The 18,920-nt window shown below is 47.6% G+C and overlaps 1 protein-coding gene across 6 annotated transcripts in view; it reads right to left on the bottom strand.

Annotated features, from left to right (window-relative positions):
* The window catches only part of IQSEC2 (IQ motif and Sec7 domain ArfGEF 2), a 77,442-nt gene that overhangs the window by 21,200 nt on the left and 37,322 nt on the right, over positions 1 to 18,920 (bottom strand). The gene's annotated exons all lie outside the window — the stretch shown is intronic.

An 18,920-nucleotide genomic window follows, 5' to 3' on the forward strand; every position in this document is an offset into this window, starting at 1 on the left:
GTTGAGGGGGCTCTTAGCTGGAAAGGCTTAAGGGGCCACTCCTCAAGCCCTACTTGGCAGAGGCCAGGGCTCAGGGCAGGGCAAGCTAGGGTGGATGTAGGGGGACTCCCTACCAGTGTAAGAACTTCAGCTGGATCAGACCTGCCAGCCTTGTGGGAGAGCACTTTGGGCTGGGGGCTGGGTGCAGTGGGGAGCCAGTACCCACCCACTCAGCTGAGTCCTGGGCTGCAGGAGTAGAGCTCAGCTCCACCTTAGAGGACCCCCTCCCCGCCCACCATTCATCCTCTAACCTCCCAACATCATGCTATAACACTGCCAGGAACAAGGCAGAAGCAGACCCCAAATCCTCTCTCCTCCTGGGCCTCAGGGGTTGTGAACTCCCACTTCAGGCGTCAGACCTAGTCTAGCCCGCCCTCCCCGCCCCGCTCCCCACCAACCCAGGCATCTAAGATGCTCCTCAGGACTGAAGGATCCTGCTCATCAACCTTTCAAACCTCTCCCTCTCAGCATACAGCTTAAACCCAGTTTTGAGCCAATTGTCTCCTCTGTTCGTGAACCATCTGTAGCTCTGCTGCCCACAAGAGATAGCCCAAGCTTCTTATTCTGGCACCTGAGGCTTCTCAAAGACACAATCACTAATGCTTATGAAGAACTTAGCACATCAGTCACTGTTCTTATCACTTCACATTTAATAATCTGTTTATTCTTCAAAACAACCCTATGAGACAGGTATTATGATTTATCTTCATTTTATACATCAAGAAACTGAGGCCCAGAGAGGTTAAGTAACTTATCAGTGGTCACAGCTCCTAATACTAGAGTCAGGATTCAAATCTAGGCAGTCTGACTCCAGATCTCATGCCCTTAAACATTCAGCCAGACTGCAGGGTGAGCTGCCAGCCTCCCATCCTCTCCACCCTTCCCTTCAGCCTGGCCCAGATCCTGTTTCTCCCAAATACTCCTCTGCTTTCCACCTCCCAAACTGCTCATACAGTACCTTCCACCTGGAATGCAGTCCCTATCATCTCTGCCATCTGCAATCTGAGAAATCCCCCCACACCCTACTTCTATCAAGATTCAGGTCATATGCCACCACTAAGAAGCCCTCCTGAAGCCGCCTCCAGCCAGAAATTATTGCTGATCCTGTTCAGAGCTCCCACTCACAGCACATGTCTGTCCTTCTTTTTATGGTGCAGGTTAGCTTTGGCAAAGCGTGACAGCTATTTGTGTTCATGACTCCCAGAATCCCAGCACAGGAAGAGAATTTGGTAATCTCCTAGCCAGCACCGAGCACAAGGCCTGGAACAGAAGAGCTTGACAAAACCTCTGGAGTGAAGGAGTCAATGAATAAGCTCCGGTGGCCATGCTGATCCTCCCCCCTGAGCCTTGACCTCCGCCCGCCAGCGTCCTCTTCCAATCCATTCTCCATCCTGTGGCCAGAGAGAGCCCTCCAACATACAGATCTGTCCATTTTGCTCTCCCACTAAAACCTTCCCAGGGCTCATCCGAACTCATTCAATGAACAACAGTTGAGCATTTTTGGTATGCCAGGCCCAGTGCTGGGTGCTCGGACTATACAGAATATAATATAATTATAGAATATAATATATAATAGTGAACAAGTCACATAAGATGTGTTCCCTAGGGGTGGTGACATTCTAGCGGGAGAAACAGACTATAAATACATACTATCATTGCAGGTAGAGATAAGTGCTAGGGAGGAAAATATGGCAGAATGGTCAAATGCACTGTTTTCACCATGGCGATTAGGGAAGGTCTTTTTGAAGAAATGGCGTAGAAGCGGAGCCCGGATGGAAGTGAGGGAGTGAGTTCTGTGGTCACCTGAAGCCAAAGGAGTCCAGACAGAAGGCAGAGCCAGCACAAAGATGTTGAGGTAGAGCAATGCCTGGCATGTTTCAGAAACAGCAAGAAAGCCAGTGTAGCTGGAGCAGAGTGAATGAGGGGAGAGTGAAAAGAGGTAAAGTTAGAGGAGGAATGGGAGCCAAACCGTGAAGGGCAATGAACCCATGATAAAGACTTCGACTTCTGGTCTGATTGAGATGAGCAGAAGAGGGACGTGATCTACCTTAGGCTTTACAGGGATCAACTTTTGGGGGGATAACCTCTAACTACCTCAGCAGAGCCGTGGATGGCTCTCCTGATCTGACCCCTGCCTCATATACCTTCTTCCCCATGACTTCAATCTGACTACATCCTGCTCACTCTTCAACAGTTAGCTCAGGTGCGCCCTTTCATGCCTACCCGCCCCCCCCCCACATGGCTTGGCTTACAGGTCCTTCCTCTGCTCCCACAGGGCCCTAGAGTCACCCCCATCCCTAGGGCAAGAGCATCAATGAGCTGACTGAATCCTTGAAACTTAGGGCAGACCCCATTAGCCCTGTGTTATAGATGAGGACAGGGAGGCTCAGAGAGGTAATAAACTTGCTTAAGGTCACTCGGCCTATTAAGTGAGAAAGTCAGAAAGCAGACACAGGGCCCAGGCTGTCTTTGCAGGACAACTTGTTGCCTCTCGCCACTTCTGGCTCCATGCTGCCCCTGGCTCTCTGCTCTTTGGCAATTCTTCCCTTCAGAGCTGGCCCCTAACTTTAATTGCAAAGGGAAGGGGGCAGGGAGGTCAGGCTGTCAGTGCAGTCTCCCCCAAGAGGGCCTGGCAAAAAGGACAGTGTTTGAGGATGTCCTTCCTGATATCATACATACTGCTGAAAAAACCGGACCTGGGGATGTGAAATCCCTTTACTCAGGGCCCCCAAAACACTGAGGGATATGCTGCTCACATGGAAAATCTCTCTCTCTCATATGCACACATGCACACACATGGACACACACACACACACACACACACACACACACACACACACGATATGTGCAATAAAAAGCTGGGAAGCCCAGCTTCAGTTCTTGACTGCCATTTAGCAGCTTTGTGAGCCTGGCCATGTCACTTTACCTCCCTGCACTTGTTTCTCACCTGTGCAGGGCTAGAGGGAAATGCAATTCCCTCTTTGGATTCCTGGACTTCAGAAAGGGCCTGGGAGGCCCGCCCCCCCCCCACCACCCTGCTCTGGACTTCTCCCAGCCTGGAGCAAAGAACACAAGAACACACACACACACACACACACACACACACACACGTGCCTGTGTGCACTGTCTTCTGGGCCATTCTGTGGGAGAAACTGAAGAGCATCCTCTGCAGCAGGGCGGGGGGCGGGGGGGGGGGATAAACCACGTTACACAAATAACCACAGTACAAAACTGAAAGTTCTCAAGGCTGGGGAACAGAGGAAGTGTTGGGGGAGCTCAGGAGAGAGATTCCTTCTGCTTGGGGGTGGCTGAGCAGAATAAAAATAAACTCACACTTGCAGCGCACCTTCCCTGTGTCAGGCATTTTCCGCACATTATTTAATCTGCATGACAAACGTGAAGGAAGAATTAGGATTCCTATTTTGCAAGTGAGGAAAAAGACTCCGAGGGGGAAAGTTAACTGCCAGAGGTCTCAGAGAGAGCAAGTGGCAGAACAGGAATCCAAAGCCCAGAGTCTGGACTATTTCCCCTGCAGCTTTAAAGGCTTCCCTGGGGAGGAAGCGTTGACCAGGACCTTGCCTCGGAGGAGCTGGTAGAAGTGAGTGAGTGACCTTGTGAGCCAAGGCACTAAGATGGGGAGAGGCAGGACATTCTGTAAGGATTTAGGGTAGCATGGGCATAGACTCTCCCCGATGCTGCTCCTAATGGGAAGTCTGTCTTCCTCCTTCCCTTTTTTGGTGCTGCCCGGAGCCAGGCAGCCAGCAGGGGACAGGATCAGGATGCAGTTGCCATGGAAATGAATGGGGGCTGTCGCTATGGATACCATAAGATGAGGGCTAGAGGAAGCTAGGGATGCTGAGGACTATCCCCATGACAACTTAGGCTGGAAGGGGCGGGACCGGAAGTGGGAGACAAAAAAACAAGAGGAGGAGGTCGGCGCACCTAGATGAGAGCAGAGGCTTGGGGCTCTGGAGAAAGAACCGGTCGGGGGGAAATGGGACACAGGGGTGGGTGGAGGGGAAATGGGACACAGGGGTGGGTGGGGCAGAGGAGCGGAGGGACCCCAATCACCTCCATCTCCTCTGATGGTTCTTCTGCAAGCTGTTTCTCCTACCCAATCCCAGTACCCTGGAGATTCCAAACCTGAGGCCAGCCCCACTTGGCATAGGGGCTGACAGGGGAGGGGGCCACCAAAGGGGCTGACTAGGGAGACAGCAGGCAAATGTGGGCTTGGGGGGCACACAGACCTGGGCTTGAATCCCAGCTCTACTGCTTTGCAGCTCTAAAAAGAATTGCTGTCATTTACTGAGTACCTACTTTTGGCTAGGCCTAGCAACTCTGCTAGGTCCAGGTTGTTCTCCCTGAGGGAGATAACAGATGAGGAAAATGAAATGCAGAGGGATGAGTAACTTGCCCAAAGTCTCAAAGCTCAGCAGTGGTAGAGCCAGGAGTCAAATCAACACTCCTGCTCTTACCCCTGTGCCCCCACCCCTCGACACTGAACCCCCACACACACCCCTCCCAAGTCTGACCTGTATTCTCCAGCTCCCTGTGCCTTCCCACAGTAACATGCGGAGGGCAGAGGCTGGGTAAATATCTGTGGAATGGGAGAAGCAGCAACCCAGGAGGAAGCAGGAAATACTGAGGTTAAATGGAAGAAGGGCCTGACTTTGAGAAGAGTGAGTCATGGGTTTAACTGGCCACAGGGAGAAGAAGCCACAGAACAGGGATGGGCTTTATGAACCGTCCGATCCCTGAGATCCAAACTGAGGCCCACATAGTCAAAATGACGTGTCCAGGGTCATGAAGAATGAGAACCCAAATCTCCTACCTTCCAGGCCAGTGTCTCCGCTTTTAGTTTGAGCAGCCCCTTGAATCTGTCCAGCTGCCCCCCAACCCCTTTGAGCTCATAGACAAAGGCTGGGCAACAGCAGGTAACCTGCACCTGCTAGCCTAGTGAGCCCAGTGCCGTTGCTCATACTCTTCCTTGGTTTCTTCTGCCCAGGATGGCCTCCCTCTCCCCTTGGCCCCAGACCTCATCTGCATCTTGCAGCACTCTGAGCATGTGAGCCCTCCTGGAGAGTCAATTCTGACTCATTCTGCGACAACCCTCCCCCCCCCCCCCGCCCGAAACACACAGAACCCGACAGGGTCAGCTACTCCCCACTCTGAGTCTTGTGCACACTCACGTGACAGGTGGTCCTTACCGGCAGCTAACTTGTGATGTGTCCCTCCCCTTCCCTGCTCCTGTCTCCCAATGGCAGTGGCCGATATGAGTCACCTCTGTGGGCCCTTCAAGCCCAGGCCAGGGCACAGCACACGGCACGTGCTCAGTGGCCACTTCAGTCCCCTACGACAAGTGACTGTCGTGCATGTCTGAGTGTGTGTGACCATCCTGCCCGAAGACTGTCACCTTAAAAGCCATGGCCCCACATGCTCAAAAGCCACCCACACACAGTCTCATGATTATCTCTACCAGGCAGACACAGAGAGCCTGCCGGGCACAGAAGGTCGGCCCCTTGCACAATCAATCTCGCACACATACTCAGAATTCCTCACACCCAGCCTCACACAATCACATACCCTTAGATACATAACAACGCATGGTCTCTTAATACTGACCCACCCACCCACCACACATAAGGACACGCACACGTACGTGCAGGCATACACATTTCCCTCACAGCTGACAATAACCTTCCCCCTTCCTGCAGCACAGGCCCTTGGCCAATTCCATTGCCTACACAGGTGTCCACACCTCCTTGGCTTCCACAGTGATCGCCTGACCTTTATTTGGCCTCTGCCTCCATTTCATTGAACCCCCACCCCCACCCTACCTCCGGTCAGATAAAGGGTAGAATGGTCTCTCCATCTACAGGTCATCTAGCCTCCCACACTCCTGGAGACCAGCTGAGCAGAGCAACCTACACACCATTCCCCAGCATAACTCTGGAGCTCCCCGCCAGGGTTTCCTCCAGGCTGTGCCTGTCTCCTGTGATGCCTCGTCATGTCTGCCACCCGTTCGAACCCTTCTCAGCCTTCCACTCTTTGCCCCTCCTCCTCCAGCAAGCCCTCCCTGACTCTACCACCCTCCTCAGCCCATCCTGACACACTCCCTCCTCTTTGGGCTAGGAACCAATTTTGCTCAACAGTGAAGCCGTATCTACTCTATCATTTCTGCCCCTCACGCCCTGCCTCTTTTTCCAAAGGAATTCTCACCTCCCCTGGGAGATGGAGAACTCAGGGAGAACAGAGCCACTGTCTTCTTTTGGAGCCCTCACAGTATTTATTTAGTATTTAGCTTAAAGCCTCATCGGGACACCTGGGGTAGCTCAGCCGGTTAAGCATCTGCCTTTGGCTCAGGTCATGATCCCAGGGTCCTGGGATCAAGTACTGCATCGGACTCCTTGCTCAGGGTGGAGCCTGCTTCTCCCTCTGCCTACAGCTCTCCCTCTCCCTGACAAATAAATAAATAAAACCGTTTACAAAAATAGTAAAATAAAGCCTTGCCCACAGTTAGGTGTTCAAGCAATGCCTTCTGGAAGAGTAAAGGAGGGAAAAGAGGAAGAGAGAGAGGAAGGGACAGAGGAAAGGCCAGAGGGAGCTAAGAAATAAATTAGAATTTGAATAAGTGAGTAGATGAGTTAGTTGAGTGGCTGAGTGAGGGAATAAGGTGAGCCTCTGTGAAAAGGACGGGACCAATGTGATAGGGATGCTGAAGGGAGGGCTGAAAGAAAGGAGAGGAGGCACTCTCACGTGGACCCTAATCACACTTGCCCCACTGTGCACCAGACCCTGTGCTGGGCTCCTTGTGTTTCTTTGCTAATCTTCACAATAACCCACAGAGGTAGATATATTCTCACTGTGCTCAGGAGGAAGATGAAACTCAAGGAGAAGAAAATACTTGCTCAAGATTACACAGGCAGTAAGTGAGAGAACTGGAAGGTAAGCTCAGATTTGTTCAATGCCAATGGCTTAGAAAGGGAAAGCTGGGGGTATGAACCCGCATGGGGGTCTCCTGAGTTTGCTCCATAATGTGATGACACATTATGGAAGGTGTGGGTCCTACAGTCCCTAAAGGATACCTTCCACCCTCCTGCCAACGGCCTCCAGAGAGTCTTAGAACCAGCTTCTGGAAGGTGCAGGAAATACTTAGCGTCACTGCAACTGGAGGAAATGGCTTAGATTCAGAGATCCCTAAAGTTGTAGAATCAGAACCTTGAAAGTACAGAATCAAGGACTCTTAAACCATCACAGAGTATTAAAATCATACCATCAGAAGCTTTTTAGAATAATAGAATCATGAAATCTTTTAAAATAATAGAATCAAGAAATCCAAAGGACTGGAGACTCCCCAAATCAGTGTTCTTATAGAAATAGAAACCACAGAATTGCATGGAATGTGTCATTGAATCATCATATTTTAAATGTGTGTAATTATACTTCCTTAAAATTGTTGGACCTGAGATCGACAGAATGTTGGAGCTGGAGGAGCCCTTGGAGAGCTTCTGACCCAACCCCCCTATGGCAGAGGTGGGGAACTAGGTAGCAGAGGGGCCAAGCAGCATGTCTGAGCTGGCCTCAGGTTGACAGGCTGGAGAAGGCAACAGGCTTGCCCTGGGTGAGAGTGAGAGCACCACACCATTCATTCATTCACTGAGTGCCTGCCTCTAGGGTGTTGACAATACCAACAATCAAACCCTATTCTCTCTCCCAGGCCCTGTCCCCAGCCCTGGATAGGAAAGAAGGTAAAGCCCTGGTGGGGATGAAGAGAGGGAAGTGGGGGGTAGGGTGGAACATACATCAGACAGAGAGAAGAGATCAGCTTTTATTGATGGAAATTCCTTTGTACACAGCGACACACGCACTCTGAAAGGCCTTTTTCTCCTGATCATATTTACAGAGCACTATGGGAGTGGCAGAGGGCACGGGACGAGGCCTTCAAGCGGCGGAGGAGATGGCAGCAATGGCCGCAGCGAGGGAACGAGCAACGGGGAACTAGGCAGGCTGGGTACCGCCCCCGTCTGGTCCTCTGAGCCCTAGGCACCCTGCATCTCTGTTTGTGCTCACAGAGGACAGAGGTAGGTCCTTGGGATGTCATTTGGAGACCTTTCCAGGAGTGGCAGGCTCCAGGGTGCCTGGGAAATGGGGTGCGGGTGCGGGAGGGTCCAGGTTCCAAGCTCCAAGCTCCAAGCTCTGCTGCTCCCATATTTTAGTCAGACCTAGGGCTCCAGCCTTTATAATTCGGGGGCTGGAGTCCAGGGGAAACAGCAGTAGGGGTGTGTGGGAATTCCAAGGAGGTGGGGGAGGAAGGGGCACGATGCTTGCCCATCCTGAAGCAGGGACAGGGTCCCATAGGGGATAGCGGGCGGGGGGTGAGGGGGCTGGTTAAGGCTTTTGCTTCTGCATAGAAAATGACCCTTGTCCTCTCAGTTACCGAGAGGAGGGACTACTGCACTCGGAGGCCGGACAGCAGAACTGATGAGCGTCTTCCTCTTCCTCTTCCTCAGTCTCCTCCTCCTCCTCCTCTTCCCTGGGGCCAGGAAGGGCAGGGTAGAGGCCACAGGCGGGCGGGTGACAGAGAGAGGCAGAGGCATTAGTTTGCAGAGCAGGGGAGATACATGAACGGCTTTGGAACCGGGGTGGTGGGCTAGGAGTGGGGTCTGAATGGGGAGGCCAGCGTGACAGCTTACCTAGGGCCAGGCCCAACTCAGTCTCCAAGGAGCCTGCAACAGCCCTCCCCCACACCCAGGCTGGGCTCGTTCAAGGTCACACCCAGAGTATACCAATTCCATTTCAGACCTGACAGGTGCCCAAACTTCAGTTGAATAGAAATAGCAGCAACCTGCTTGGTGCTGGCTCTTTGCAGACATCATCTCATTTAACCACTGCAACAACACGGCAACATTTTAGAGATGAGGGAATTGAAGCTCAGAGAGGTTGAGATAACATTCCCAGGGTCACATAGCTGGCTGAGTGGTAGAGTCAGGATTTCAGCCGGGAGTTCTCAGAGCTCCAAGTCTCAGACTCATCCCACTGGATCCTTTAGGTGAACTTGGCACAACCGCTAGAAATCCGCCCTGCCCTTGAAAGACAAAGATTTGTATTTCTTGGAGTCTCAGGGTCAGGGAAATTGGCGATGTCAGAAATGGAGTGTGGAAAGCCCACAGCTTTGGAAGCAAACAGACCTGGGTTCCAACACCAGCTCTGTAAGTGCTTCCAGGCTCTGTGCCCCGGCATGCTATTGCCCCTCTTGAAGCCTCAGTGTTCTCATCTGTAAAAATGGGGCTCATGATGCCAACCCCACGGGACTGTTGCAAGGACTGGAACATACATCAAGTGCCTGGCAAATAAGAGTAACAGGAACATGGTGGTGGTTACTGTTAACTGCTCGTGAACGGAATATATTTTTCAAGGTGGCCATTGGCACCCGCACAGAAGCGCCAAGGTGGCGGGGGGCGGGGGGAGATGGTGCAGGAACAAGCTCCTGGTCCCAGGGTATTGCACACAGGCACCAGGGGCCAGTCTGTGCGTGGCAGTCCCTGGAGCCAGGCTACAATTTTGTGGCATGGATGGACAGACACTAGGGCTCAGGGGGTCCAGCTGCTTTGGGAATGGAAAGGTTGATTTTCTGGAGATAGCTAATGAAACAGTATCGCCCCGCTCCCAGATCCCTTGGCTCAAGGGAGGCAGGAAGTATGGAAGCCAGGAAACTGGAGGATTGGGAAGAGATGAGAAGGAAAGAGGACAGGGACAGGCAAGGGAAGGCACTGCTGTCCACCAGACAGGCAGACGAGCCCCCCCACACACAGGTAACACGCGTACTCGCACGCAGGCACCCGAGCACACATGCACTCCCTCTTCATACTCAAAGTTCCCTCTAACACATTGTCCCACAGTCAGTGAGTCAGCAGAACCACGTGAAGCAGAGCTCAAGTCTGGGGCAAGCCACTCGCCCTTCCTGAGTCTCATTCCTCATCTAGAAAAGGAGCAAATACCACACCCCTCAAGGCTATCAGGAAGGACAAGTGATCTTCCAGTCCCACCGCTCACTCCCCTCGCATTCAGGTCAGGTCTCTGCCACCGCTCACCCTATCCTGCCATCCCCTCCCGATTTTTTCTCTCTACCCTTTTGGACCCATTAGCCTTCCTAATAGAGTCTGCAAGTACAAATCTCTTGCATGTCTCTGCTTAGACGCCCACCTTGGCTCCCCATCACTTCCTGGATAAAAGGTCAGACTCTCTAAGTTGGCATTCAAGGCTCCACCACCATATGGCTTCACCTGGTCTTGTCTGGTAGAGAAAACATGGGCTTTAGAGTTCCCCAGACCTGGGTACGAATATCAGCCCCACCTCCTACTAGCTGGGTGACCTTGGGTCCACTTCTGTACTTCTCTACGACTTATGTTCCTCATCTACAAAGTGAGAAAATGCCCATTCTGCAGGGTGTGGTGGAATTAAATGGAGTCAAGTATGTCGAGCACCTGCCACAGGGTATGTTTGGGGTTTCATACACAGTAACTCTTATTATTACTGTCATTATTAGTGACTCACCTCATGCTTAGCCTTCATCAAACCAGCTCGTTCATTACTCCATTAGGATGGCCAGCTTCTTTATACCTCCATGCCTTTGCTGACTCTGTTTCTTCCCTCTGCACATATCTTCTGCTACTGAGATCCCATCTGAACATGATGGCCCCGTTTAAATGCTGCTTCTTGCAGGAAGTCCTCCCTGACTCACAAGAAGGAGTATTCCTTGCTTCCTCTTAGCTTCCCCATCCCTGCTCTTGGTGGTTGCTCCAAACTCCACTGAAGCATTTCTTTCACCAGCCCCCTCAACGCCCTTGTCTTCGCCCCCACTACCCCTGCTCTGCCTCTCTGTGAGAAAGAGAGGGCCCCTATACTATTTAAGGCTGGCCCCTCCACTCGGGCTCTGGGCCCACCCCTGCTACCTCCTCCACAACTACCATCCCCTCTCTCTCCCGTGTTTCAACTTCTCTCCCTCTCTCTCTCTCTCTCTCTCTTTCTGTTGCCTCCTTCTTACCAACATTTATAGAAGCTCAAGTCTCTCCCATCTGGGAATACAAACCCTCTATCTGCCCCCACATCTCCCTCTAGCAATCACTGTCCCTCTCTCCTCTTCACAGCTAAGCTTCTTGAGAAATTCATCTCCACTGGCCATCTCCACTTCAGTACCTCCCACGAGCTCTCCAACCCACTGCAATCTGCCTTGTGCGCCCACCCTGCCACCAAAACTGTTCTTAGCCAGGTCGCCGAGGACCTCCTAGTGGTTAAAGCCAATAGACTCTCTCCCACCCTCATCTTCCTTCCCCCAGCTGTAACATTTGCCACTCTTAACAAGCCCCTCCTTTGTGCGCGGATGGCTCCCGCCTTCCTCTGCTTCTGTGAGCCCACTCCCTGCTGGTTCTCCTCCTACTTCTCTGACCACCCCCATCTCTTCTTCCTCTCCCCATCTCTTATGCATTGGTTCCTCTACCCTGGTCCTGCTCTGGCCCTCTTCTCTTTCATTCCACACCCTTTTTCAGCAGTCCCACTCCATGGCCTAACATCAGGGATGGCTTGGGCCCCCTCCCCCATCTCTGTCTCTGTCTCTGTCTCATGGATCTCTCTCTTGGGTCTCAGACCCATCAAGCCTAATGCTTGCAGAAAGCTCGGCCAGGATGGCCTTTTGGCCTTCAGAGCTCACGGTGACCTCAAACTCAGCATCTTACCACTGCAAACATGTCCTCTGCATTTTGCACCTTAATGAAAAGCACCACTTTCCTCCCAGTGGTCCAAGCGCAGAACACACCTGGGAGCCATGCTAGATTCTTCCTGCTCCCTTAACAAGTCAGTCACCAAATTCTGCCGATTCCACCTCTTCATCTTCTACTCCTCTCACTCCTTGTTGGTTTTTTCTCCAATCATACTAGTCTCCCTGCTGTCCCTCAAACATGACCTGCACGTGCTTATCTTGGGGTCTTTGCGCTCCGTGTTCCTTCTGTCTGGAACATCGTCCCCCAGAGAGGCGTGGCACTAGACACATTCTATATATTTTGTGGTTTATTTATCTATTATCCATCTCACCCACCATAAGATCCATCAGGACCAGCATCTGTTCTGTTAAGTGCTGTATTCCCAATGCCCAGCACAGCGTCTGGCACTCAAGAAATATTCAATGAATGCATAACTCCATTGCCAGACCCGAACACTGAAACTCACTGTGAATTCCAACCTCTGTCATCTCCACTCCCTCCCATCCCCACTATTTATTCAGCCACTACTCCAGTTCTCTCTTCCTCCCAATCACCTCTCGAATGCATCTCCTCTGCTCTATCCCCACGGCTGCTACCTTAGCTTCTCTCTCTCCTAAATTACCACAGCAGCCTCCTCCCTAGTTTCCCTTCCTCTAAAAAGCCTCTTTGACGTGTCACTTTGTCTACTCAAGATCTGCTCCTGGCTCCCTAGCGCCTACCACGAAGAAGGAAGACTGACTGTCCCCGGAGAGCTGTTTGAGGCAGGTCTAAACTCCACCCCCTCCCACATTTGATTTCACCATCCCTCACCCCTGGGCCTTTGTGTGTCTTCCCAGAGCATCCTCCCCCATCCCTAGCTCTCCAGATCTTTAGGGACCTTGAATGACTGACTCAAACATCACTTTCTTTAGGAAACAACGTGACTCACAACCCAGACGTAAATCCTCTCCAAAGTCCATAGAGAGAGAAGTATCTTCAGTGTCGCTCTGGGATCTCCAAGAACCAAGCAGGCTGGAAGCTAGTAACCACCAAGGACACTGAGTGCTGGTTAAGCATTAATAGAGGTTCCCTTTTCCTCCTGCAGTTACCCTGGATTCATGTCCCTGTGGCCCTCTGCTAATGCCAGCTCATCCTTGTCTCCTCCCTTCCCTTCATCTTCCATCAAGTCTATCTCATTAATAACTCTCAAAGACTTTTGATTCTGTAATTTGAAATTAAAATGCTTCTATATGACCAGTGCCCACTGAAGTAGTGCAACAGGGTAGTTCTGCTCAAATCCATTCCCTTCTGTGCCAATACCCCAGTTTAGGCCCTCCAGCTGGCCCCCAGGCATATAATCCACTTCTCACACTGACTGCTAATGGGATGTTTCTAAAACACAAATTTCACCAAATTTCTCTCCTGTTTAGGATCCATTCCCAAGACACTTTGTCACTGGCAACACTGGTTCTTGACGTTTTTGTAGGAGCACAAACACTTTATGCATATAACAAAAGCCATGGACCATCTCCCCAACAAAAAAAATGCACAAAAAAAATAAGTGCACACACAAAACATTTTGTGCTCAATTTCAGGAGTTTCATGGGCCACTTGTAGCCCCTGTCACCCCAGGTTAAGAACCTCTGGCCCTACCCAATAACATCTAGGTTCTTCTGCATATGCCATTCCTTCTTCCTAAAATGTTCTTCCACACTTCAGCCTTCTATCCCTGACTACCTCTTACTCATCCTCTAAGATTCAGCTCTTAGGTTGAGCTGACTTGCAGCAGTCCTGGACTAGGCCCAGATCCCACCTTTGGGGCTTCTACAGCACCCCACCACCAATGAGCTCCTCTATCATAGCGCTCCTTGGTCTCCCTAACTAACTGGGGATTTGTGGAAGGCAAGAACCATTACTCAGCATAGGTCCTGGCTACAACAGAACTCTCTAAGTGTCTCCTGAAACAAACACTAAGAAGAGCTATGCTTTTTTTTTTTTTTTTTTGAGTACCCATTATGTGCCAGGCACTCAGCAATTGATCTCCTCTATAAACCCCACGATGTTAGTGGTATTGTGTTTCTTTTAACAGATGAGGAACTAGGCTCAGAGATGTGAAGGGAGTTGTTTACGGTCACCCAGCTAGGGAGTGAAAGAACTGGGAATGAAATTGAGATGTGCTGGCCCCAGTGCAAATATTGGTCCACCATGCTTCCCTGCCTTGGACTGTGAGACTGGAAGATGGCATCAGTAGAACAGGGCCAAGAACCAGGGGCAGAATGCCCTGTATAGGCTCCATTTCCCAGGGCCACCTGCCCATTTTTTCCTTCCTGTGCCACCTTTATGGCAAGACCAGAGACGTGGCTCTCTCTTCTTATAGTGCAGTCCCCTCCGTCCTGTGTACAACTCTCAGCCTTCTCATCTCAAAGTCCCACTATGGTTAGGCCCATGCTTTGCTCCAGAACCAGATCCAATCCAATCCAATCCAATCCAATTTAATCCAATTCAATCCAATCCAATTCAACACACTTGCCTATGAGGAACAGAAGACACGGGTGGTCCCTGTCTTTCAAGAGTTGATAGTCACCCAGGAATTTTACATGTACCATCTCCAATCCTAAATCAGCCCTGAGAGTTAAGTAGGCATTATCCTCATTACACAGATGAGGAAACAGAGGCTCAGAGGTTAAACGGCCTGCCCACAGTCATAGATTTGGTAAGTGGTCAAACTTAGATTTGAATAAAGAAAGGTACTGACTCAACTATTTCCCCCCATTACGTCATCCTGCTTGGAATAGCCAAAAAGTAGACAAGACCAGTTCAGTCAGGGTTGGGGGATGAAGGAAAGCTATTGCTCTTTCAAGACTCAGTACCCATGTCCCCTCCTGTAGGAGCAGATGCAATTAGGTGCCCTTCCTCAGGAGGCCCTCTGAACCTACTTTTGTCCCATACCAAACAACACTGTGCTGTCACTGTCTACCTGTCTCTCCTTTCTAGACTTCAGCTCCCTGGTGGTAGGACCAGATACAATTCAGTCCTGTATCCCACAGAGGCTCAGCACAAGGCTTAATCAAGGGTAGGCCAGACAAATCTTGCTAAATGAATCAGGTGGTATTTGAGCTAGTTATTAAAAGAAAAAGCAAGATCTAAACAACTGGACACAGGGAAATGGTATAGAGGAAGAAGGAAATCAATTAGTAAAAGGGAGGAAAAGAGACCAAGGAAAAAGGCCAGTGATTTTGATATCATGACAGGATATGTATAACATGTTTTCATCATTGTTATGTGGATTTTCTTTTCCTTACGACAATGGGGTAACACTACAAGCCTTGTTCTGCAACTTGCTTTTTTTCATATAACAATAAGCCTTGGAGATCCTTCCATGCCAGTATAGAGATAGATCTTTTTCTTTTGATCTGTAAGAGTATCACATAGTAGGGGTGAATCATGAAGGAAAACCTGCTCTCCATAACGGACAGGAAGATTGTTTTAATTTTCACTATTACAAACAATGCTGCAATGAACATCTTTGCATTTGTCTGGAAGTAGTTTTGAAGGATAGGCTCCTAAAAGTTGAACTGTAGGGCCGAAGGAATGCATATTTTGTGTGAAATGTGGCTAAAAGTTTTTTTTTTTTTGTTGCTTTAACATTTTTATAGACTGGCTAAAAGATTATTCCTACTCATACTCTCATAATCTTGTCTTTATTTTGAGTAGCATACATCATGCAACCTTTTCATTAAGAGTTGGCTAAGAATGCTATCCTACAAGGGCACCTGATAAAAGAGTTGCACAGTACAGTTTAAGCTTGTAGTTGGGGTTGAATGTTTAAGAAAAGACCTCAGGTTGGGGGACCGCCTAGTAGTAAAGCCTTAGAGAAGTCTACCTCCCTCCAAGACATGGTTCTCAGGTTAGAAGTATATGCACATTTAAGATTCTGGGGACAACTGACAAATAGGTGCCATTAAAAAAATTGCACCAATTTGCACTCCAGTCAAGGAATGTGAGAGCTCCCATTTCTTCACAACTCTTTCAATCTTCTCATTTGGCATTTTAAAATTGGTACTTTGTTGACGTTTTAGTTATATTTCTTTAGCTATTGGCAAGCTTGAGTATTCTTTCTCATTCATCAGCTAATGGATGTCGATTTCTTCACTGAATTGCCAAATCGTGTTATTTCTCTATTCTAAATGTGGTATACAACTTTTTCTTATTAGTTTCCAGGTGTTGATATACAGACATAGATATTAACCTTTGCCTGATATCTATGCTGTTGTTCTTTTTTTTTTTTTTTTCCTAGCCTGTTGTTATGTTTTAACTTTGTGTATGGTATCTTTGTCCAAACAGAAGCTCTTAACTTTGATGTAGCCAGAATTAACTGCTCTTTACTTTATGGCTTCTGGGTTCTTCAGTCATGCTCAGAAAGGCTCCTCCACCTTAGTATTATAAAAATATTCCGTATTTTCTTCTGGAACATTTATAGTTCTATCCTTTGTATTCAATTTTATATGAGACAGAGGTTTGACTTCATTTTCCCCCAAATGGTAGCCAATGGTCCCATCCCACTTACTGACTCCCTACTGATTTGACATGTGTTTTTTTTTATCATAAATTAAATTCTCATATGAATATATGGGTTTGTTTCTAAACTCTGTTTTGTTCCATGTATGCCATCCTCCATTTCTGTGTTATTATATGTAATTTCTGCAGCTTTATGTTAAGTTTTGCATTTAATAGGGCAAGGTCCCCCTCATTATTCTCCTTTTCCTAAATTTTCTTAGTAATCCATGAGCATTCACTCTTCCAAATGAACTTTAAAATCCAACTGCCCAGTTCCCAAAGAAAATACCAATGAAATTTTAATGAGAAATGCATTGAACCTTTTGACCAAATTGAGAGGAAAAATATCATTTTTACTATATTCAATCTTCCCATCCAGGAACAGGATACAACGCTTGACTATGCAAGTCTTCTCACAGCCTTTAATGAAATTTTATAGTTTTTTACAGAGACGTATTTCATGTTTCTTGTCAATTCCTAGGAATTTTATCATTTTTCCCTACTACTTCTATTATGTCTTCTAATTAGTTATTGCTGGTATTCAGAGAAGCTAATGGTTTGGGTGCATATTTATCTTGTGTCTGGCCATCTCACATAATTTTTATATTAGTTCTAATAAATTTTCCTCTTATTCTCGTTGATTGTCTAAGTAGCCAACCACACAATCTTCAAAGAGTGCTAATTCTGGGTCTTTCTTTCTAATATTTATACCACTTTTTTTCTTTTTTTAAGCCCACTGGTTAAAACTTCTAGAAAAAAAAAATGTTGGTTAGTGACAGCAATGGCAGTCATACTTATTTTGTTCCCAAACTTAATGGCAATTTATCTAGTAGTTCACAATTACATCTGATGATTGTCTTTGGTTTCTGATAAAAAATTCTTTACCAACTTAAGGACGTTTTCACTGATAGCTTACTATAGTAGTTATCTATAGCTGTGTAACAAATTACCCAATACAGCAAGAAATAACTAGGACAGTTACTAAGAGTTCTAAAATCAAGAATGGATGTGTAATTGTATCAGATTATTTTTTCAGCATTTATGGAAATAGTTATATGTTCCATTTAATTTAATCTATTAATGTAATCCATTACAATAACAGCTATCCTAATGTTGAACAATCCCTGCATTCCTGGAACAAACCTTCATTTGTCACAATGCATTCTTCTTTCAATACACTGATGGATTCCATTTGATACTTTTATTTAAAATATTTGTGACGGTATTAATATATGAGATTAGGCTATAGTTTTCATATTTTTTTTGTCTAAACCTATCCAGTTACACTAGCTTTCTGGAATGAACCAACTACCCAGAGAGAGAGTCCATTTTTTTCTATTACCTGATCTTTCCAGATTTGACAGAACTTCCATCATACCAGAACGTCCATGATACCAACTGGGCCCTGGTACCATTTCTAAGGAGAAAACTTTGACCATCTTTTTAACTTCTTCTGTATTGTTCTATTCTAGTCAGCTTTTCTGTCACTCCTTATATCATTTTGGTAATTTATATTTTCCTAGAAAACCACCCATTTCATCTACAGTTTTATATTTATTAGTATAAGATTATACAAAGCATCTTTTATGACTTTATCATCTCTTCAAAATCTGTGGTTAAATCCTCTTCATCATACCTTATTTTATTTATGTCTTTCTTGCCTTTTTCTGTGTCATATCTGTTAGAGGACAGTCTGTCTAGTTTACCAGTCTTTTCAAAAACCACCTCATAGTTTATCAAATCTTTTATTTTCTATTCCATGAATTTCTGGTTTTATCTATAGTAATTACTTTATTCTGCTTTCTTTCAGTTGTTCTTTTTCTAAATTCTTGAGTGGAATAATTAGTTCATTAAATTTAAACTGTCTTGTTCTCTAATAAAAGCATTTAAGATGATAAATTTTCCTCCAGGAATCCCCCATGGTCACATCCCGTGGGTTTTGATATATAGTATTCCCGCTGTCATTTATTCTAAAGAGTCTATAATTGATACTTACCCTAAAAAGCCTATAAATTCCATTCTTATTTCCTCTTTCACCCAAGTATTTTTTTCAGCTTTCAAATAGGCCTAACCTTTTTGTCATTGCTATGAATATTTCATGTTATTGTATTATAATTAGAAAACGTAAAATGTGATTTTCAATTACTTTGGAAATAATGTTGTTCTCAGAGGTGTGGGCGATTTTCCCCTCTGCCTAAACGCCCTTCCCCATCCTAGCCAACTGGCAAACTCTTACTCATCCTTCAAAACAGCTCAAATATTACATATTCTTGAACCAACCACTCCCACTTTTGGGGGCAGATATCTAGGGAAGGATTTTTAAGGAAGGACAAACTACAAACAGAATCTGAATGTCCGGGGTGCCTGGGTGGCTCAGTGGGTTAAAGCCTCTGCCTTCAGCTCAGGTCATGATCCCAGAGTCCTGGGATAGAGCCCCCCCGCATGGGGCTCTCCCCTCCGCAGGGAGCCTGCTTCCCCCTCTCTCTCTCTGCCTGCCTCTCTGCCTACTTGTGATCTCTGTCTGTCAAATAAATAAATAAAATCTTAAAAACAAAAAACAAAAAAGAATCTGAATGTCCTCCTCGGTCT

This window comes from Mustela erminea, chromosome X (assembly GCF_009829155.1).
Source record: "Mustela erminea isolate mMusErm1 chromosome X, mMusErm1.Pri, whole genome shotgun sequence".
In the NCBI taxonomy this organism is placed as follows: domain Eukaryota; kingdom Metazoa; phylum Chordata; class Mammalia; order Carnivora; family Mustelidae; genus Mustela; species Mustela erminea.